The sequence below is a fragment of the Cygnus olor genome, chromosome 2, assembly GCF_009769625.2.
Source record: "Cygnus olor isolate bCygOlo1 chromosome 2, bCygOlo1.pri.v2, whole genome shotgun sequence".
Taxonomy (NCBI): domain Eukaryota; kingdom Metazoa; phylum Chordata; class Aves; order Anseriformes; family Anatidae; genus Cygnus; species Cygnus olor.
Genome location: NC_049170.1, coordinates 65,358,420 through 65,382,109, shown reverse-complemented (window position 1 = coordinate 65,382,109; position 23,690 = coordinate 65,358,420). Strand labels below are relative to the sequence as shown.

Sequence of the window (23,690 nt, the reverse complement as noted above, 5' to 3'; positions counted from 1 at the left end):
TTGGAAAATAGGAAACAGTAAAATAAATGTTATAAATATATACAGAATTTTTGAAGTAGAAGCAATTGATGCTACTTTTATCTGGGATGTTGTATTGGAGATAGGAAATCAGAGGAGTTCTTGTAGCTCTGCTATCAGGCTGACACAAAGGCAAGTCATCGAACTTTTGTGCATCAGACAGGGAGCACTGTTCTAAAAATGTTTATAATGAAATTGTCTCCTTCTGGAAAAGACATGGAAATCCTCTGAGGGGAAGGGTAGTATCTAAATATTAAAGCTTATTATGATTATAGAGTAATCTGAAGGAAGGACTTGGGCTGCTGTCCTAGAAAACACAAAACATGCCATTGGTCCCAGGTTTCTGATTTAAATGCTTTTTGTTTAAATGTCAAACACTTAAAGTACATATGAGTTGTTTTGAATAAGCCCCAAATTCAAAGAAGAAACACACTGCAGAATCCAGCAATTTGTTCAAACTATTCTAGAAGAGAGCCAGGTAAAATTCATTAGGTAGGCTGCTAATTACCAAGTGCCCATTTAACTCCAGCTGCAAAACAATGACTACTGAGTAGCAAATGTAGCCCATGTGTGGGTCTTCAGCAGCACCCAGCACAGGTGACTCACATCATGCTACACTACATTAAAGTCTTTATATAAGTGTGGATGCTGCTGGGTGTCTCTGGTAGTGTTTTTTTTTTTTTTTTTTTTAATTTATTTATTAAAAAAAGAAAAAAGCTCTGCCTGGAAATGCAGGGCTGGCCAGCTGCAATGGTGGGATGTGTTGGAAGCAACTGATGCCTCTCAGAGTTGTGTTGTTGTTTTTTGTTTGCTTGGTTTGTTTTTAAACTAAATTCTTCACTGTAAGGGTAGTGAGATACTGGAAGAGGTTGCCCAGAGAAGAGTTGTGGATGCCCCATTCCTGGAGGTGTTCAAGATCAGGTTGGATGGGGCCTTGGCCCACCTGATCTATTGCAGGGGTTGTGTGTGTGTGTGTGTGCCTAAAAAACTAGATGATCTCTAAGGTCCCTTCCAGCCCAAGCCATTCTGTTTTTCCTGAGAGGCTGTGTGTTGTGCCTTTCAGGTGTGTGCAAGCCTCCCTCCCTATGGTCCCTGAAGGGTCAGAAATGTTGCTGGTGCATCTCTGCCTAAGGTGTGTTAGTTGGCATTGGCTGGGGTGGAGATAGTGGAGTTGCTGTTTTTGTGCTGTGAATGGGAAACTGAGGTGATACTCCCTAGCATGGGAGTTGCACAGGGTTCTGGTGCTCCAGTAATGGAAGAGACTGCTGGGAGCCTTGTACTAACGTGTTGCGTGGTCCTCGTGGTTTCACTTGCAGGTCCACAGGCCTGTGTCTGCAAGCTGAAGCTGATGGTCAATTCTATTTTACAAAGATCTGATTTGGTTATTTGGGTCCTGCAAAGCTGAAAATGCAGGTCTTTTCTAAACAAAGCTTTGAGCCTTGTGTGCTTTGGGGACCACAAGAGACCTATGAGATACAGAGAAAGTGTAACTTAAACCTATATCCTTTCCTACTTTTGTTAGGTGTTTCCTGTGTTATTTAGATTAATGAAAATGGTATTTTCATTTTTATTGTTTTCTATTCCTATCACTTGTATCTTTGATTCATGTATATTGCAAGGCAAAGTTGTTTCAGTCAATTATAAATTAAAAAAAAAAATAAAATCCCACTTATATTCTACCACACAATTCATCCCAAAGGTCTTTTCTAGAATGTTATTGTCTTCCTGCATATTGTGGTGAGATTTTGATTCCCTTATTAAAATTTAGTTTGTTGGTAACTACCGTCTATCTCTAACTTCTAAAACTTCTTGTTCAGATATGCTTTATTTCAATGTTCATTTTAACTGCAGACTGAGGTTACCTGACAGTCATTGCTTGACTTGTCTTGGCACCTACACAAAGGCCCCGCCTATGGCTGAGGTATGAGGGAAAATACAGTATAACCTGATTCCATTGCGATGGACTCATGTGAAAATGGTACTGCCATTGTTTTGCATGATTTGACAAAAAGTGAGCTACACGAAGGGGAAAGACACATGAGCTATAAAATCAGGATTTTTTTTCTGCTTTTTTTTTTTATCTGGTAACAGTATGGGGAGAAGAAAATGGGACATAGGGAAATGGGGGAAGTATTATGCTGCATTGCAGAGTCTGTTTCCTCCTATGTCTCAAATGCGTATATTCTCATTTTCAGGAACCTACAGTCATTTCAAAATAAAGAATTGTGGTAAAATACACTCGCAATCAAAATACTATGTCAGTCAAGTCCATTCTGTGACAGATGCATCCTAGAGGCTGTGATTTGTGGGCTCTTTTCCTTTTGTTCTAGCAAGTATTTCATTCTATGACCAGTTCTTCCCTTGTCTGGGTTCAGTATCTGTTGGTATTAGCTGTTGACTGCCACCAAACTGAGTTAACTTCAGATTAACCTATCCTACAAGGCCTTACTCTACTTTTTGGAGACTCAGTAAAGAAGTCTCCTCACTTTTGGAACCTCTAGTATTTCTGTTCTCTCATACAAAGTTGCTTTAAAGAAAAAGTAGTAGGTGTACTGAAAGCATTAGATGCTGCAAAGTATTTTATAATTCTTAAGGCAGCTTGAGGCACTTTTTTCTTAGTCTCTCAGCCCTTAAAATATCTCTTGTTTATGTTTTAAGCTTTACCTCACTGTGAGGGCAAGGCATTTTTTTTTTTTTAGTCTTGAAGTGCAGTTAGTGCTCTAAAAATAATGCTAATTTTCAATTTTTTTTTTAATGAAAAATAGGTCTGTAAACATTGTGTGACCTGGTAGGATCGTGACAGTCAGTGAGACTGGTCATTTGTTACTTAGCCAAAATATCTCCAAGTGCATATGGATCTTTCAAATCTAGACACCCCTCGTCTATGAGTAGTTTTCATGTTTTTTGCATTGTGTGATGGGTGAAAGAGAAAGCTTAGGAAATGTTACTGCTTCATGCAATATCTTAATATATATCTACCACCCACTGTGCATATCTAACGCACTATCTACCACCTAGTAGAGACTGATATTGCACCATAACAAAATTCAGCAGCAGTTTAGAAGAAAACTTCACCTTGTGAATAGGCCTAAATCTCCATGTCTCCCTGTTTGGCAAATCCACTGAAGTCCTACTTCCCCTGCCAGCTCTGAGGTGTTCAGTGTTTAATTTATACTTATGATTACTGGAATGATTCATTCAGATCATCTTTCCAGAGGTGATGCAAGGCATAATTTTTTTTTCCTCAAGTCAATTCCATTTCCTACGCCTTAACTGAGATCCACACGATAGTGTCTATATGACTGAAAAGATGCCGCATGCAACTGGCAAAAATGAAATTAGTCTATGCAAACCAATCCATGCTATTAGACTTACTGCTTATGCTTACAGTTGCCCTTAAAATCCATAGGTGTCAGTTGTTCCAAAAGTAAGTATAACACTTTGCTCCAGGTAGCAACTTGATGTAAAAGGCTTGGCAGATGATTAGTTAATAATATTGCTTAATCTGTTTCAGTAATTTAAATATTGTCAGCAGCTGAAAGTGCCTATTGCAAAATAGCTGCTCTAAGGATGCTTAATCTCTTTGTAAAGTGCTTTTGAAATCTACTGATGAAAGTTAGGTGGTATTACCATTATTGTTGTTGTCATAAATCTGGGTGTATACTACAAAATATTTTCTATGAGTACTCATTTGAATTTGGATTTTAAATAGCGTGCTCTAGCCAACTTGTATTTCTTTCAAGCTTGTTTTCATAAATTTTGCTGGCAGGAAAGTGTACAGGGTATATGCATTAAGCTTGAATTCTGCAAGCATTAGCACTGTGAGGTTGATAGCTGAGATATTGCTGTTTTTTTGTTGTTGTTGTGAAGCAGCTAATGCCGTGCTGAGTATGATCAGCCTTTACACAGGGATGTATAGGTAACAAAATAGGGTTGGATAAACCCATCTGTTGAGCTTTCCAGTCAGAAACAAACCCAAGTCTATCTCCTACGTTAAAGGTAGGTAAACTCTGCCTGCCAATATTTGTTAGACTGCAACACTGATGGCTAAGGCCTGTTATTCTTCCTGGAGAAGAGCTCATGAAATGTCAGGTCTCCCTTGCAGTTTGTGTCCTCCGACTGGGATCACTGTACATTTGGTGAAGAATATTTCAAGTACTGCACATGCAAGCAGGACAAAACATCATAATTAGTCACATATTTGAAATCTTTTTTCTTTATGTATCCAAGTCTGCATGAAGAAACCACAGGGGCTTGGTCAGATCCAAATAGCCATGTTTACTGAATATACACATAGGAGTCCTGGAAATTTGTGCTGATATTCTAGCTGGTTTCTGGCACCTCCTGCAAAAGAAAAAAAGGAACTGTGGAGGACAGTACAAGAGTAAGGAAGTGTTAGGTACAGGTTTAGTGACTTTTTTTCTTAAAACCCATAACAGGAGGATACCAATGTCACTTAGCAATATTTTGAAGTTGCTATATGTTTCCAGAATGATCGTTATGAGACACCTTGCATGTACCCAGAGGGTGTGACTTTGTTTTCAATGGAAAGGGTTGTTCTGCCTGTTTTTTTTCTGCTACAGAAGACCCAGTACATTCTCTGGGACAAGCAGTTTTCCTTCTCTGGTAATAGATATCCTGAACTAAACAGTTCTAAATGGGCAGGGATACTGTGAAAAATAGGACAGGTTGAATTGGATATGTATGGTTGGGTGCAAGTCTCAGTTCATGGCTGGATCCAGGAGTGGGTCTTTCTGAGGTTGCTGAGACTACCTCATTGACAGGTAAGCCTTTACCTTTGCTTTGTGTGATATTCTTTAGTGATAGGTGTGAGGAATCAAATTATATCCTTGCACTACAACAGTATTTGCATAAACAGCAGGATTAGCTTACAGTTTGACAATTTGACAACGTAATGCCTTACTGTAATTGTAGCAGTTGAACTGTCCCAGGTAACCTGTGTTACTATGTTATTTGGGAATGTGCTGAGGGTTAAGGAAGATGCTCGTGAAGTAATTGTGAACAACCAATTATCTTCAGCAGAAGAATCACCTCGGTGGTGCTACAGATACAGGATTACTTCTTGAACCACTTCATGTTGTCCCGTGACTCCAGGTTGGGTCCTGAGGATTAGTAACCATTTTTCAAAGGTCTGTGATGACTGCCTGGAGGACAGCATGGCAATGCACAGGATGCAAAGCAAATCCACATATGTCTGACTTATGTGCAAGTTTACTGCTAAGCTTTGCTGTGGGGATGTACGTGGTAACAGGGCTCAGCCCCTTCCATTTGTGAAGCAGCCCAGCAAAGTAGCTAACACTTGCCTAAGCGGGGCCAAGCTGACCTTGCTCCCCATGCAGCCCAGAAATCCTGTGCAGCCTGGCTGGATGGTGGTATGAGGAAGAGGCTTCGGTTGCACTGAGTAATACTTCCCTGGGGAAGGCTCTGTTTATCCACCATAATGCATCACTAATGGAGGCAGGAGGGATATAGTGCCTGTAGCCCATACCCCACCCTAAGAATTCCCCCCGCCTCCCAGACTCTTCTTTCCACAGGCACTTTTGGAGCCTGCTGGTAATGAAAATTTGATGTATGTTAAGTCAAAATGAGAGGAACAACAAAGTAAAGAGGATGCCTTAGTGCTTACTTTCCTCTCAGTGGCTCTTCTGGGCTGCGGTTGACTGTGAAAGAGCCCTACTTCATTCCAGGGAACCAAATGATGTTTATGTGAGAGGAAAGAAAAATGTGCTAGTAGAGGATTAAAGCTTTAATAGTCATAGATGCTCTGTAATGAACTACCAACACTAATTGACTAGTTTCTGCTGTTTTGACAATCACCAGGTGTTCTGCAGTAGCATGATTTGCACCTGCCTGTGTTATTTCAGTAGTACAGAGGCTTTCCCCCCCACCAAGCTATGTCTTGCTCTGCAAATCTCTCCTGAAAAGGATGGGAGCAGTTGATGCTTGGCATGTTGTCATGTTTCAACGAGGTCAAATGCAGGGTCCTGCACCTGGGCTGGGACAATCCCCAGGCACACTGGGGGATGAGTGGATTGAGAGCAGCCCGGCAGAGAAGGAGTCAGGGGTGTACTGGTGGATGAAAAATTGGACATGAGCTGGCAATGCTCCCTTGCAGCCCAGAAAGCTAATGTATCCTGGGCTGCATCAAAAGCAGTGTGGCCAGCAGGGCAAGGGGGGTGACTTGTCTCCATCTGCTCTGCTCTCATGAGACCCCACCTGGAGTGCTGCATTCAGCTCTGGGGTTCCCAGCATAGGAAGGACAGGGACCCATTAGAGCTGATCCCGCAGAAGGCCACAAAAATTATCAGAGGGCTGGAATGCCTCTCCTATTCAGAAAGGCTGAGCGTTGGTGGTGTTCAGTCTAGAGAAGTCTCCAGGAGGCATTATAGAATCCTTTCAATGTATAGAGAGGGCTTATAAGATACTTTATACCAGAGCCTGAGGTGACAGGACAAGTGGCAATAACTTTAAACTGAAAGAGGGTAGATTTAGATTGCATTTAAGTGTAAGGCCACTCCTGCTGTGCAGGGGAGACTGCCCAAGCTGGATGTTTGGGAGACCTGGAGTGCACATGTGCCAGGCACGCTCCCTGCAGATGTGTACCTTGGCCTGGTTTAATCTCTCTTCTAGGAAGCAATGCACTCCCTCCAAGGTGAATGTGCATGCTGAGCTCATGCTAGCAGTGGGTGTGCAGACCTGTTGGTCTCTTCAGTATTCAGAGTTTGCAGCAGGTGTGGTGGCTTGCTGTTACTGCTACTGACTGGGTTTCAGGATTGACTGTGGCTCACGTTCAGGAGAATGGTGGTCTCTGAAAGTCTCTTTTGTTCAGAAAATTAACAGAGTTATCCTTTTGTTCTGGTGCTGACTTCTGCCTGCCAGACCCTAAGTGCTTCTGATGCTTTCTGGGGGGCTTTCTCCCTTCTATTGCCAGTTCTGTTAAATATCACAACTCTGTTCCAAGGTGCTGGTCAATGCAGGGACATAGATAAGAAAAAAATGAGGAAAGCAGCTGACCTTGAGTTTGGGTTTGGCTGTTTGTGTAGCTATAACAGTCCTGTCTTGCAAATTTCATCACCTGATTTGTTTTCCCTTGTGCCTAATCCTCCTGCTCCAAGCCTGATTCTTTCCCCTTTCATGGTAGACCCCTGTATTTCAGTATACCAGCACCCATACCATCAAAGATTGGAGGATGAAATCAGAGGAAGCAGCAGTCATTCCTGGTATACTTTTTTCTTAAAGTCACTGTTCCTAGAAGCTGAGGGTGCGGTCAGACAGTGGAGTGAGGCCAGCGCTGTGCCTTGCGGTCAGCGCGGGAGCTGTCTGCCCCCATCCCTCCTAGCCCCAGCAATGCTGCGCCAGCTTTGGTGCGTCTGTTTGCACAGACTTGTTCAGCCTTCTAGTCTGTATATGGGTGGTTTTCCCCCCTCCCTGGGTTAGCTTCCTACTGGGTTGCTGGCTTGAATTGGTTTATCAATGTAAGCTGTGTGCCAGCGGGAGAGAGGGATCAGGGAGGGGAGATGGGTTGGGGCGGACCTGCTCCCCTGCGGCATCTGTGAGCCTCTATCAACCCTGCTGAGCATCGCACCACACCCTCAGACAGAAAAGCAGAGGACACTTCAGCTATTCCCAAGATAGATGCCTAGATAATAACAATAGACAATAAGAGCTGTGTACTGCTTGCAAGCATTTTTTGGCAGATAGCTGCAATTCGGATATCATTCTGAAGAGCAATGCTAGTTCTAGCTGTTACTGACACAGACATATCTAAGTGATTTTTCTTTTTTTTTTTTTGTATTTCACCTTGATCGATAGAGCTTTATCTGTATTAATTGCATCTTATCATAAGCACAGTGGCCATTTTGTAACTGCTGGTAATTACACTTCAGAAATATGATACTAGGATTGGCACATCTGTTAAAATTACTGCTTCTCCCAACATTGCATTTCAAAAATGTGTATTTTTCTGTTTTTGAAATCAGATTAATCTGTTCTTGAGCCTTGACGTTAAACTCAGATGCACGTGGTCTCAGATGTATTTTGAAGAAATACGCCTTTCTATTAAAAGCTCAGGTTATCATTTTGCCATCTTCCTTTCTCTCTAAGCTGGATCAAATCTAGAATTTCAAAGGTATGGGTCTAAGTTAGCTTAAACTGAACTTCTATAAGCGATCACAGCAATAATTGGGAATATGGTTGTATCACAGTCTAAGTCTGCCTAGGTTTTGAGATGCTAAAATCCACAGATGTGACGAGTTCCTATTAAAACGTGTGAGCTGCAGCAACTCAGTCAATAAAAATGGGAGCCTCTCTAGTATCTGCACTGGCATTTTGAAGGCTAGACATGCTTTCTTGCTCAGCCTTTATTCAGGAAGCATTAAATAAGTAATCCTATTCAGCAGAGCATTTAATTTGAGTGCCAAGTGAAAAAGGTCCACTAGAGTTGAGTATGAAAGATTTCAAATTGCAGATCAAAATGTTCTCCAGCTCTCAGCCACATTAAGGCCACTTGTAGGGTAAAACCTAAGGCCAGATTTGTTTATCTAGTTCAATCTTAATAACTAAAGCTGAGGTCTTAAGACCGAAGCATTTATAGAATTTTCTTCACATTTTCACAGATGGTCTAGTTTTCACAGGTGCTGAATACTTCTGTTCCTGGTAGAACTGAGTGGCACAGACATCCTGCAGCAGAACAAAAAAGGCTTTATAGCATATTCCTGGCAGTCAGCTACCATTGTGTATGGGCAGTTAGCCACCTCTCTTACAGTGTTTCCAGAGGGCTATGGGACAATATAATGAAGCTTGTTAATGAAGGGCTAAAGTCATGCTCTGATCTTTTTTGAAAGCATGCCTGAATTGTCCATAATCTTCTGTTTATCAGCTATTGCTGAAGTTCATTTATTTATAACCATGACAAATAACCCTTATGTACATTCCTCCAGTGATTTATTGTGCAATTGTTTTGCATTCCTCAAACGTAAAATAAACCATTGGAGTAAGACATGATGCAAGATATTCATTTATAAGAAACAAATGGACAATTCCTTGAAATGAACAATGTAAAACATAAACCAGCTGCTCATACACTACTGATAAGATTCTAGCTGACTGAAAAGTTATGGTACTGATGAGTTTACCCTGAGATGTAAGTTTTATTGCAGGAGAGATGATGACAATGCTGCTTTGTCACATTGTCACTTAGCTTTCCAATAATTCATAGTCCTGCCTTAAAAATTGGGCTGTTGTTGGGCAGCCTTGTTCTAGGGCCTGCCTCTCTCTTTGACTTTTAGCTGCAGAAAGTGGTTTGTGCAACCTGATCTGGTTTCCATTATGGAAAAAGGGGGCTGGCTCAGGCATTCTGTGTGCGGTGTCAATGGTCATGTTTGTCTGATCTCTACTTCTCCATCCCCCAGTCTTATAACAGCTCATGCACCAAGAAGGTGAGCTACAATTGAGATACCGTAGGAAAGACATGGAAGTCATGCATCTCCTGAAACTTTGGAGGAGACGAGAAGACTGGGACTGCATAAAGAGTCCCTGTTACGCAAGGAGGTGGTGTTTCTCTATTGGCTTCACTGACATCATCTGTCCCAATTAAACTCATGAGGCAAGAAAACACCCTAAAGTTTATTTTTTATATGAATAAGCACATTGTATTCCCCCATAAATTAATGGACGCCCAGTGTACTACTCAAAGGGATTAATCTAAGACAAAGTTGGGACCTTCACAAATATTAGTTTTGAAGATCCTTGAGGTAACATGACTCCCTTAGCTAAATGTATGTCAACTAATATGTTGTAGGAACTTTTACGAAATATTATATGGCTTGTACTGTTATATGCTCTACTGGATAATCCAAGTCCTGACCATCAGAATAAGCACATGAGTGAGCATGTGATGCTGGTTGCATTAATGTTGATTTTTACCACTGTTTTATTCAGCTCCAGCTGGATCCTGCTATCACCCTGCAGCAGAAAACAGGCATGCTGGGAAACCTGCTGAGGTTGTTGGGATCTTCCAATGATCCAGGGTGGGCCTTGAATTAAGCTTTTCTTGCTTGGTTACATGTGCTCTATGGGGAGCTCACCCTGCATTCTTTTCCCTTGAGTGGGCTATTTTCTGAGGTATTTCTTCTACTTGCTTGTTTGCAGGACCTTAATCCTTGTAACCTATGCCTCTGATAGATCAGGCTGGCTGAGATTGACCAGTAAGTTCAAGAGCTACTAGAGAAGGACACACCTATATCTCTGCAGGTAAATACAGATACACACCTGTGTGAAAATACATGTGAACAAGCACATTATGATCACACCTGTTTTTTGTAGAAGCCAGTTGAAAGGATCTGTTTTCCTGAATGCTGAGAGCCCACACTTGCTATTGAGAGTAGGCTCATTCTCTAAAGATCCAGAAAGTCTGTAGTGAAAGTGTCTCTTAGATAAGCTTAATACTGATTAACATTAATGTAATCAAGCTTCATCTCAGCAAGTGCTGAAACAATGTACAGAGCTCTAACATTACTGGAAATTTGTGAAATAAGCATGCTGTTTCTTGGTTGTTCTGTTCTTTTTAATATCAATTGTTTAGAAAAGAAAACTTTTCTGAAAAGGAAATCAAGAGTATTTCTCCATCCCTACCATTGCTGCAATAACAGGAAAGAAAATTCACATATACAGAGCTCAGCAGATAAGAGCTGAATTGTAGGGATTTTGTTGTTGTTTGTTTTTTAAATAGCTGGTGGGCAAGTGATCCAAAAGAAAACCAAATTGCTTGCCTTTCTAATTCACAGTGAACTGAGCCCGGAGTCTCCTGGGATCTACGCAGGCACTGGGATGGAGAGCCCCATGGACAGGAGCTTCAGGAGACCCATCTCCTGAACCAGCAAAATGACTTCAAGCCGAGCAGCTCACAGCCATGGGTAGGCAGCTGTAGGACCATCAGCATAAGGTGACCCAGCCACTCAGGAAATGCAAGAGTGGCTGTCTATGCCTCTTCCAGGAGCTTCTGTAGCAGGGTCTGTGGCTTTTCAAATAAAATGTCACACTATGAGATGAAGGAAGTAATCCAGGTAGTCTGTATGCTCTTTGCCTTGACAGTAAGGTCAGCTGGTGGTAGTCTTTGCGCATGTGGCAAAATTCAGCAGCATTTCAAACTCTGGAACTGGAGCTGCAGGAGCTGCCTTGCAAAGCCTGTAGGATAGAGGTTAGACAGTGGGAAGCTGAGGGCACTGCTACAGCATTTGAGGGTTTGGGTCAAACACAGTGGCTAAATAGTTCCCCAAATGTTATCAGCAGTGAAATAATCAGTAGGCTTGACTATTTAAATGTCTTTTTGGGGTGGTGGTAGTGCTCAGAGTGGGTTTTTACTATCCGTAGGCTCACATTTCTCGGATGGTTTCAGGCTACTTGCAGAGTTGGGTGCTCTTTTGATGTGTGCTGTGTTCACATTTTCCAGATCGTTTATAAATTTTGGATGAGAAAAATAAGGGTTTAAGGTGCTGCAGCCATGTTTCTATGGCACACCAAGGATGATGCTCCACAGCTCACCTTGTCAGGAGGTCTACAGTACTTGGCTGTTCCCCTTCAGGTTTCTGCATTGTGTTGCTTCTCTAACACTTTCCATGTAGTTTCTTAGGTTAGTATGTAATGCTTTGTTCCACATTCATGTTTGCAGATCCTGTAATAATATCAGTGGATTTCGTTTAATCCCTCCTTTTCACCTAGTTTGAGAGCTAATCCCACTTTCTGGCAGCCTGTTATTGCATGCTAAAGCTGGCGCTGCAAAGCATATGTTTTCTTAGTTGGGGCTTGCTCTATGGCTGGTGAGATTTGGTATATGTGTATGATACTGTGTCAGTAAAAGAACTGGAAGAATCCATCTTCAGTAGTAAAAACTGAAGTGTTTTAAACAACAGAAATACATGCTGACTACTGTGTCTTTTCTCAGGTTTGGGCTCAAGACACAAGCGTTCATTTCTGGGTTTGTAATGGTGGGGGGAGGATGTGGACTACGCTTCTGCAAACAAGGGCCTGTGGAAACTCAGGATTCCTGCTCTGAAGAATTTACTATTTAAGAAATAATGTGCTTCCATAGTGCATGTGTCTCACCCAAAAGCCCAATCATGCAACTCTTGTTAAGGACAGAAATTAAGCTTGTTAAGGTAGCCTTATTCAATCATTTACACATTGTTGCCTTTAGGCTGGGCTGCATTGCAGACATGTTTGCAGGCTTAAATGCTTTGAACCAGTTTGCCTGTCTTGACATAGCAGAAAAAGCATACTGTTGGTTTGTTTTTTTTTTTCTAATGGGGTGGTGGTGGAATACTTTCAATAGCATTAAGTCAGGCCGGGATTCCCATATGAGTTTTTCTATATATAAAAAGCTAAAGTAGAAAATTTGTCCATATTAGTGATTGATGGCTTGCTGTCACTGGCCCTGATGCTTGCTTCTCCCCACTTGCCCACTGTGCTCCCAATTCCCTCCACAACATCCTCTATCTGTTGTACTTCCTACTTGGGAATGTACCTCTTACCTATCTTCATTTACATAAATTATTTCAGAGAGGAAAAGTGTTTTATAAAAATAAACAAGAGCTACTTAAATATAAATATAAAGCAACAAACAGTTTTATCACTAATGATACTGATGCAGTAAATTTTTGGCTGCTTGTGAAATCATGGATGATGATATGCTTAATACCTGTGATGTCTGAATTTCCAGCCATTGGGGTGTAACTTACAGAGCTGCTTGCTGTTGTGACACGTGACTGAGCAATTTTTGTCACATCTTATCAGGGAAATACCTACAGCCCAGCCATTTTAGTGTTGTTGCTTTAACTTAACTGGGAAATGTCATCTTTAAATAACCTGGAGGAAGTAACTGAGCTGGCAGTGTTGTTTGTGGAAGGCAACTTCTGCAAATGTTTGGCATCTCCAGCACTTGTGTTGATTGTTTGCAAATGGGTGGCAAGATGTAAGAGTGAATATCAACTGCTAATGGTAGCACACAGGTTCACATGGTTGAGTTTCTAGATGTTCACTGCAAGTTCCTCAGAAAAGTTAGCCCAAATCCTCACCGTGGTCCTTGGCACACAGGTTCAGAGCAATGCCTCTTTATTAGTGAATCTTCTAGAATAATTGATTTATACTCATAATCAGGGACAATGGATGCTCCCTGCTGTATAGGGGCTAACTGTAAGCTTCAAATGACACCTTCACAGGGACGAGTGCAATTAAATTTTCCACTGTAGGTCTGGGTGGCTAAAATTCATTGGAACTTAGTCAGCACTTCTGTGGTGATGCACAAGATGGGCAAGATCCATTCTCACTTACCACAGTAGTGAGAAGCCTTAGCCAAAAATTTCAGGTGTCAGCAAGGCTGGAGAATGCTGGCTGCAAGTAACAAGCAGCTCCATGAAAACAATTCTTGATTAATAAATCATTGGAAGCTTTTGTAATGCCCAGTTTAATAGAATTTAAAGATGAGAGAGGATTAACTGAGTAACAGGAAGCATCCTGCAAGAATTTTCCCCAAAGCACTGAAGGTGAGTGAGAGAAGGGAGAGAGAGAGAGAGCATACACAAGTTTGCAGTTGTGTTATGCATGCCTCTGAGGGGTGGTGCACGTTCCCTGCCAGGGCAAACCCCACTTACTGCATCCCACACAAGCTCTGCTGGGAGAAACCCAGGCTCGCCAGGAAGCAGGTGGGCAAACCCTTCCTTTGCGTTCATCTCATGAGTCAATGAGGCGCGTTTCATCTCGCACCATTCTCCTTTTCCCCAGCCCTGCAGTGAATCTCTCTCTGCACCTCTGAAAGTAAGGCGCCTTTTGCTAGACAGCCACTGCAAGGGGCAGGATTTTTGGAGCAATGCTCAGAAACAATATAACCCAGCATCAAATGTATTTTATGAAACAAAACATTACCTGACCTCCTTGAAAGCAGTTTAGTGACAGCATGGCTACCCATAGGAAAGATAATAATAAAAAACTGTCTTTCTGCATGAGTATTTTTATTTGAACTATAAAAAACTGATGAGAAACACCAGCTGTAGACATAAAAGGTAGTTAACCAGAGAAAACAAGAGTACTGCTTAAATAGGGGAGCTTGACAGAGAATAAGTTATCAAAGGCATGATGATGCTTGGAAAGTGCCATGAGAATGACAATGATTTTCTGCCACAGAAGTGGAAGTATGGTTCTATTGAGCCACAGAATGTAATAATTTGGAATAAATCATTCCCTCCCTTCTCACGCAAGCACTTCTTACAGCAAAAATACAACTGTACTGTGGACAGGGGAAAAAATTATTCCATGAAACTCTGAATAACACTTTGTCTGTAGATATTAACTTAAAATTGCCATATCAAAGAAGAGTCCTGCTAACATCTTTTTAATTAATGTCGATAAATCTCGTGACCCCACTGATAGTGCCAAAACAAACAAAAAAATGTGCATTTTTCTCATTCCCAAGGTGAGATTGTTGTTACATGAACGAGGCAGCAGCTATGTGAAAGGTCCCAGAGGAGCAGGAATGAGGAGAATTGCCCTGCTGACTGTGGGCTGTAACTGGCATGGCAGGGGGAAAAGGAAGGGGAAAGTGTTTAAATTCTCTTCCTAGCCTCTAAAATGCTGCAAAACAATGCCAATTCTCTATGTAGCATGATCCAAATGTGGAAGAAGCTCAGCTTACAAAAACAGCAGCAAAGTCCTTTTCTTTGTCTGACTCCTGTTAGTGTATCCAATCGATCACTTTTTTTTTCTTTTTTTAGTGTATGGTCTTGAAATGCTCCTTAAGAGAGTGCTAGCCTCCAGAGTTAACAGGAAAACCAGAGTATACAGAGTCATCTGAGGGGGAGGACTGGGCGGGTTGTGATGGAGCAGGTAGATGAACCCATACCTACCTGTCTCCAGCTACTGTCTTAGCAGAGGATGGAACCAGACCGTTCACTGTGGGAATGTCAGTGAAGGAAAGGGGGTAATTTCTCAAACTCCTTTCCCCCCCCCCAGCAATAACTTCTATACTTACTCAAATTTTAATATCCACAGTTTAATTTTTCATCGGTAGAAAAAAAAAAGTTATGTTCATTGATATGTGAGAAAGGAGTAAAATGATAAATAATTGAAAAATCTGAGGTACCATAGTGGAAAAGCAAAATATCCCTCCACCAGCATGATTCAGTTCTGCAAAATGCAGCATGTGTTTCACACTCCCAGCCCTTTCTACATCTCTACCATGACATACCATACTTCACTAGCAGTCATCTGGCATCCTGGGGAATGGAGGGCAGCAAAGGGGAAAGAAATCTGAGACATCTGAGTTAAAATACTGGCATGGACTTAAAAGCATAGTACTTCATTAGGGAGATCCCATTTTTCCAAGCAGGAGGAGACGGAGGTGAAATATTCTGCTTTTTAACCAAAGCTCCTTTGCCTGGTTTCAGGTGTAGAGATTTTCAGTGAAAAAGAACAATTTGCTATGGAAGATGGATCACTTTTGTGGGGGAAAAAAAAAAAACACAAACATAACACTATATTTTTTGACCAAAACTTTAGTTTTTCTCCATCAGATAATGTTTGTTATCAGTTGAAAGGGAACTTCTTGTGAGCAATGCTCCAACTCAAAGGCGAGTTGATATCAATGTGAGGTTTTGTTTATTCGGAGATGTCAGGATCAGGCTTTAAGTCTGTAGAAGCAAGAGACCCTGTTACTCTTTTACTTGTAGATGTACAACTGATGGGTGTTCAGCCTCCAGGATTTAAGATTATCAAGATAAGGTTTCAGATAAACATCCAAATGTTTAGATCTTTATCTAACCCAAAGCTCTGAACCTTGAAGGGATTACCCATCTCCAGGGATAATGCTGTAGTGATTCCAACACCTGTACTTAGTCAAAGTGAGTTCATAGTCTCCTGGCCACAAGAAATGATTCAAGCCCACCCTATCAGTTGTTCTGGATAGCTTAAACAATACATGTCAGATCTGAACACAATTAGCTGGGCATTCTTTTTTTAAATGACTCTGTCTGGGGATAACTCCAAACAGTCATCAATAGGGTCACTTATTGCTGCAAAAAAAATAACTTGTGACATTATGCTTCTGTGGCCTACAGAGCAGATATGACCTGGATGTTTTTACGGTGAATCAGAAGCAATAAATATCCCACAGTTTTACAGATAATTGAATGAACTGCTTTTCTGTCAGCATTTTGCTGTGGAAGCAGACTTTGCTGCCCTCTTTTGCAGTTATCATGAAAGCATGTTCACAATGGCACACAGAAAAGCTCTGCAGTAGGTTAGGGCATTGATCATAAAAAATACCGTCTGCAGATACAGAGCATGATAAATCTGTTGAGTGGCCATTTCCATCTGTTATTGCAAATATATTTGACATACTGAGGAAACTCTTTTTTGGTCCTGTTCCAGCATATGCACAGTGCCAAGCCCATGGCAGGTTAGGTTGTACACTCTTCTCTTTCCAACTCAGCAGCAACTTCTCCAGGTGCCCTGAGGAGCAACTGGACTTTGGGCTTCTATCAAGCTTCTCCCAAACAAAGCAGTAACTCTTATTGGGGTTACTACAAGTCTTCCAACAAATCTAACATGATTCTGGGTTTAGTTTCATTCTGAGATGCTATGCTCATGCCTCACAAGCAACCAGGAATTGGGAAGAAATTAACAATTTATTATACATATGTATGCACATGAAAGTATGTAGATACACATTATTTTACCATGGATCTGAAAGAGCTTTACATGTGTTAACTAACCATGCTACAAAAATCTCCTTTCCTTATTAAAAAAAAATAAATTAATTAATTAAATTAAAAAAAAATCCAATAGGTATTATTTTGACAACAAAATTATAGACAGTACACAATCTTCCCTGGGGCCTTTAGGCAAATTCTTTAGACTTCTTTGGGCTGAGTCAGCTTTTAGTCTGAAAGGAAGGCGGAGTTTGTTTTTTTTAATTGAAAAATTGCCCAGTAGACTTAACTGAGTTTTTCAACCTGAGCAAGGAAAAAAAAAAAAAAAAGAACTTACAGTTCATCTGCTGTAAGTAAGTAGATCTCTGGAAGCAACAACTAGCTTTGATCACTCTCCTGACATACAACAGTATTTAAGGAAAAGTTGATCTTATTTTAATAACTGGTTCTTTAGCTCACCTTTGTAATTAGAACGAAAGCTTGCCTCAACAGTACTCAGGTGGAATGCATTGGAAACATATGATTAAATGGCAAGCCTAAGTTAGCTTTTCACCTCCAGAAACCGAAACAAGTATTGGGTGCAAAAGACATTGGAAAGACCAAGTTAATTAACAATGGCCTATATAGTAAACAAAGACAAAGGATGAAATCACAGTGAATTAAAGTCACTTGGGCTCTTGCTGTTGCATTCAATGGGACTAGACTTTTGACCTTCCATTTGAGAACTGAGTCTCCTCTACAGATTTAGTTTTACATTTATGGTGAGATAATTTGCAGAGAAGTTTATCAATAAGGAAAAGAAACGGGGTGTGTTGTCTTACGCCAGCCCTGCCTGATCAATCTGAACTAGAAGCTCCTCCCTGCCCTGTTGTGCATCCCACTGCTTGGTAACTTCAGACAAATGTTTTTAACAGTGTTCTGGTAATTACATTCTTCTTTATGTGTTGTAAATCCCTGGAAGTGGAGGAGGATGTTTTCCTGGAGAGAATAAACTTGTTTTTCCCTTTTAAATTAAGCTGTTCTCTAGTAACTATGTTGATCTGGCTACTGCCATGCAGACCTCAGCAAATGTTTGTGTTAGTAATGTTTGGACTTGGGAAAACTAAGATATGTTGTACCATAAAGTCTGCATGTTGTAGTTTAACCTGGCCAGCCGCTAAGCACCACGCAGCCATTCGTTCACCCTCCCCCCTCCCTCTCTGGGATGGGGGGAGAGAATCAGAAAGAAATGAAAGCCTGTGGGTTGAGATAAAGAGAGTTTATTAGGACAGAAAAGAAAGGAAAATGATAATGATACTACTACTGCTACTACTAATGTGTACAAACAAGTGATGCACAATGCAATTGCTTACCACCCGCTGACCAATGCGTAGTCTATACCCAAGCAGCTGGTCCCTCCACCCTGGCCAGCCCGCCCATATTAATTTTTCAGCATGACATCAGATGGTATGGAATACACCTCTGGCCAGTTCAGGTCAGCTATCCTGGGTCTGTCCCCTCCCAGCTCCTGCTGCACCCCCAGCCTGCCCACTGGCAGGACAGAGTGAGAAGCTGAAAAGTCCTTGGCTTACTGTAAGGACTGCTCTGCAGCAATTAAAACATCAGTGTGCTATCAACATTATTCTCATCCTAAATCCCAAACACAGCACCATACCAGCTACTAGGAGGAAATTTAACTCTATCCTAGCCAAAATCAGGACACTATATCTAACTTAAGTAAAGGTGATGGTCCAGGGAGTATTTTTCATGCACACTGCTGGTATTGTCATGTATGGGATACCTGCTGTTTGTATCTCTAACTCATTGCTTATTTCCCCACTATCCCCCAAAAAGGTTTATCCCTTGTAGGGATGTAGCAATAGAAATAGAAGTTACTGTGTGAACAGGTAAGGCTGCCTTCATTATATGGTGTACTAGGAAGCCAAAATAAAGCTAAGGGTTTCCAGGAGTTCCTCCAGCTTCTCTAGCCAGTGCTTTCTGTACTTCTGTGATATTCTCACCACCCTTGAATTTTATATAAGGTTAAGTAAAATCTGTACCATTCGAAAAGTGCAAATTCTCAATCCTAATTTTTAGAAATTACATTGCTTCGTGCTTGCTTATGTTTCTAACACTAGCTCAGAGGATCATCAGAAAAAAGGCCGTTTCCTAAATAGGGTTTTAGAATATACACACTACAAAATATGATACACTTTTTTTTTTTTTTGAATCTGATACATATTTGAGTTTGAAATATTTTCTTTCCAGACTAAAAGGAATAAAACATGCAGTCTCAGTTTTTACCTGTAGAAAATGATGGCTGGACCATGATAGTGATCTCCAATAGCAAACCATTGGTAGGAAATCAAAATAGTACATTTTTTCCACCTCTTTTCAAAACCAGTTCACAGTAGAAAGTATTATTAACAACAAATCTCCTGAACAATTAATTTAGGCATTTGGCAGATCACTTGAAGTCTCCAAAGAGATTAAAAGAAAGTTTTAAAAGTTGCTTTAACTCTGAAAGATATTCAGAACTAGAGGCAGAAGCTACTTTACTTGAGGGGAGAAATGAAGTAGGTAGGAGACAGACCAGATATCTGGAGTTTAAACTCTAATGTAGATTAAGTTCAACTTGTCAAAATATTTCTCCTGTTTGTTTTCTTGATTTCAAACTTTGATGTTGATCTGGCAATTTCTTTTGAGTACAAGTATCGTGATAAAGAGCCACTTAATTTTTTCTATTTCTATTTGCAGAAAAGCTAAGTGGAGCACAAAATGTTCCAGGAGTGCCCAGCTCCTAGAAAAAGGCAGCCAGTCTTTGCTAAGAGCAGCAGGCATGAGACTATGGCCTGGAAATTGAGGAACAAAGAAATTGAAAGAGATATGGCCCACAGAAGGAACAGAAACAACTTCCCTCCTACCACCCCCACTGAGTCTTAAGAAGGGATTCTTCATTTTATTGTGTTCATCCAGCATCACTGTGACTCTCATGAAATCACAAATTTAGATCAGCCAGCTGCCTAAGTGAAAGAAATGGAGTTACGGGGCTGCTTTGCAAGGTAACTTAGTGTGTATGTACTTGAAAATACCATGAAACAACACAGAGAATATACATATTGTAGACCCTACACAACCAAGCGTCAGAGCGCATAGTGAATAGTTTTGGATGATAAAGTAGCCTATTGTTCTTACATGGGTATTTATTATCTGTTGAAACCTCTGTAGCTATTAATTGTATAGGAAAACACATTAAACTTGCTGATTGGCAGGGACCAACTACCCCAGCCTTCCCTTTGGATGGTATTGCTGCAAGATATCCTTCAAATGATATTTAATTGCTTTTTGCAATTGATGCCTTCAGTCCTTGGCAATTTTCACTAAAACACTCAATATCTAGAACATCATATTTTATTGATGAGTAAAAGGAGTCTCATAGAGGCCAGACCATGGCAAAAGCCATGGTCTTGATTCTTCATTGTCCAAAGTTGAACAGCCAAAGCAAATCCAAATGCCATGTTTTTCCGAATGGGTGTTTGCAGAGCTCACCTTGTTGAAACCTTTCCTGAATCATTTGAATGTAATATAGCAGCTTACACCTGACCAATCACGTATTTTTAGGGTACATATCAGACACCAATAAGCAAATAAAATTTTGAAAATGGGGGAGCACCTGTGAGTCTCTTTTACCTGCATGTTGAAGCCAGCAGCCCAGCCATCTCTGCTCCAGTATAACAATACTCCCTCTTAGAGCTTCTCAGATTATGAATGGAATCTAAAATGTGTCTGCTTGACAGGGGAAAGTAAGAGAGGAAGACGAGGAAATGGACAGGAATGGGAGGAAAAGAAGAATAACAATGCATTGCTTTGAAAAGGTAGGCTTGACTCCAGCTTAATTTCAAAAAAACGCCGAGCTGCATGGTAGCTCAGCAGCTGGAAGGTTTTCGTAATGATATTGTGCATTGTGCTGTAGTGGCTTTTACCACTGCGACCAAGCCACTCTGCAGAATACTCCGGGGAATTACCTTGGTATTTAATTTGTTGTTATGAAAACAGTCAGTTTGACTGCAGTAAGAATAGTTTCTTCCCAAACAGTTACCAGAATCCTATTGTTGTCCTCCTTCTTGTTGACCTTTTTGCTGTTTTTGTGATTATAATAATGATTTTCCTGGCCTTGCTATCTTGAATTTGTTTGATTTATATTATGCCAGGAATTCAGAAGGGGAAAAAGCGGCCCATCTCAGGCAGAAGTTCTGCTGGATGAAGGATTTAAAAAAAATATTTTTTTTCAATGGAATTGTGATGGGAAGAGCAAAATTTTCCTTTCTTTAAGCATTTTAATTGCATATGGCCATTACAAACAAACAAGGGACCCATTTTCAGACCCTGCTGCTACCAAACAAGCTGTTATTTTTTTTTGTATTAAATTAAAAGCAAATATTAACTCTTTTAGAGTATATATATATATATATAAAAAAACAACTCATAATGTTACTTGCATCTATAAATTTTCTGAGTTCAGTTACTTCCTTACTTAATTTTGTTCTTTTCTGAGAGTGCATACTGGGCTTTCTGCTCTAACTACCCCTCACATAAAATTCCTAAATGAAGAGAAAAGCCCTGAAAGAGCAGTTCACAATTCTTCTTTGGATAGCTATAATTATGCTTTCCTCAGGATCCTGTTTGCAGCATCTCCATGTACAACCTCTTGTTGACCTCCCATGAAGGTAAGGATCAGGTAAGTCCAGTTTAGGTCATGCTTTACCAGTGTGTGTCAAGGGGGACAACAGCATGACAAAATTACTTGCAGTTCAATTCTCCTGCTTCTTCAGAGGTACAGGGTTTAATTTCTCAAAGTGCCTAAGATGGTGGCAATATTAGGAATGTGTTGTGTTGCCTGCCACAGAAACTGCATTCTTGTAAAATTATCTGGCTATGAAATACATTGGAAGAGCAGCTGGATGAACTCCCCTTTGGTCTCTGCTAATGGCCCAAGACACTAGCACTAGGGAGTGTGTAACTGTGCCTCTGTCTCTGTTCAGTCCATGTTCCCCTTTGTATTTTAACAGATTGTGTATGGTATCCAATATAAAGCAGCAAACTAAAAGCTAGTGATAGCAAGTGTCTGTTAACTTAGACACAGATATGTGTAAATTTATGATGCTGTTTTGAAATTCAGTTGTAGTAACTAAATCATATAAAATGCTTTTTACATTTCCTGCCCTAAATACTCTTTATAGTAGATATCATTGACTATATTTGAGGTAACATTTGCATACAGAACTATGCATACAAAGCATACAAAACTATGTACCACTATGATAAGATAACAGTCATTATGTTATTTACTGTGCTTATACAGCATGCTGATTCAATGCTGCACATTACTTTTCATTTACTACTTATGGCTGTGTTTAAAAAACACAACACAACAAAACAGAAAACTTTTTTTTTTTTTGTGGAATTTGTGTATGAAACTTACCTGTGCTCTGCAAAGCTTGCATTTTAATTGACATTTCTTATCTGCCAGGGCAAACTTTTCTACAATCAGGGCAATGTGTCATAAGCTACTTATGAAGGTCCTATTGGGAGACAATTATTATAATTATTATATATATCAACAGTAGAGTAATGTTAAAAGAATTCTATCCACTTAAGGAACACAAAATAGACTTTTCCATCCTACACCCAGTTCTCACCAAGATAGCTTGCAATCTACAGACACAAAACTAGCAAGGAACAACCAAAAAAGTATGCAGGAGGTGGGAGATCAAAGTGTTTTTTGTGGACTTCCTTAAAAAGAAAAAGCACAAGCAGATTGAATACATTTTATTAGGGCCTAGATGAACAAACTATAGAACTATGCTGTGTACTGTATACATTTTGTTCTTAAATGACAGTAATACAAATGAAAGAAGGCAAACATGAGTTACTCGTTTGCCACCAACTTTTCCAGCAATGGTGTAATTTTGACAACTTTCTTTTATTTCCAGAGCTTTTTTTTTTTTTTTTTTTTTTAAGATTATTTCTTTCATTTTCAATGGAGTAGTTATATGTTAAGAGAGTTCAAGAGTTTTTAAGCCCCGTCCCCACAGAATATATGAAGACAGATACTATTTGTCCTATTGGACTTTTTTTGGACTTTTTTTTTTTTTTTAAGCAAAGATACCACCAGATCACATTAGACTTGTTTTGTTTTCCGGTTTTGCACATAGTTATTTGCATGGATATGTGCAGTAGTAGATTTTAACACAAGGGAGAGAAATAGTTCGAGGAGAGCAAAGTGCTGCTGTTGAATGAAAGAAACTTGGTATAAATAGCCTGCTGAACTTCGCTCTCCCTCACTTGTTATTTTGCTCCATTTTTCCTCATCAGCACCAGCGAATATTTGTACTCATGGAGCAGAAGGAAAAGACTCAATAAATCTCTACCTGGGGAGTATCAAAACCTAGACAAAGTTGAAGTATTGGTGAAACAGAGAGAGAGAGACAGACTTAACATAAAATCAGGAGAACAAGTCTGGTGCTGGAATACAGTTAGCATGCCGGTCTTCCTCCCTGTCCCTTGGCCTCCCCTGGGCTGCCTTAAGCCCACATAGAACATGGATGTTCACATACTTCAGACTCTTGGAATTTAAGTTAGTGTACTGGAAAGTGGGAACTAGGTTATGGAGCAATGACTCATCCCAAGGCACATAAGAAAATACTTTTACCAGCATTCTGGCCTAGCTCAAAATCCATTTCTCAAGGGCAGTCTTGCAATCAATGGCTTTGGGAAAACATTTGGATCCCTGCTGCCAGATCCAGACAGGTGAACACTGACCTAACCAGACCTCTTCTGGCAAATAACTCCATCCTGCAAAACCACTGAGGCCTCAGACCTTGACATGGTAAATGGTGAAACTAAACCAAGCAGCACCCTTGCTAATGGACTTTTGGATGCTGTCCTCAAGCAGTAAGAAAGGGCCCAAAATAT

The 23,690-nt window shown here is 40.5% G+C and overlaps 1 long non-coding RNA gene across 1 annotated transcript; it reads left to right on the top strand.

Moving 5' to 3' along the window:
- Positions 1-1,108: 1,108 nt before the first annotated feature.
- LOC121066357 lies at positions 1,109-11,899 on the top strand. Its single transcript, XR_005817707.1, has 3 exons — positions 1,109-1,150; positions 10,189-10,290; positions 10,824-11,899. It is a non-coding gene; the product is annotated as an uncharacterized LOC121066357 (long non-coding RNA).
- Positions 11,900-23,690: the final 11,791 nt, after the last annotated feature.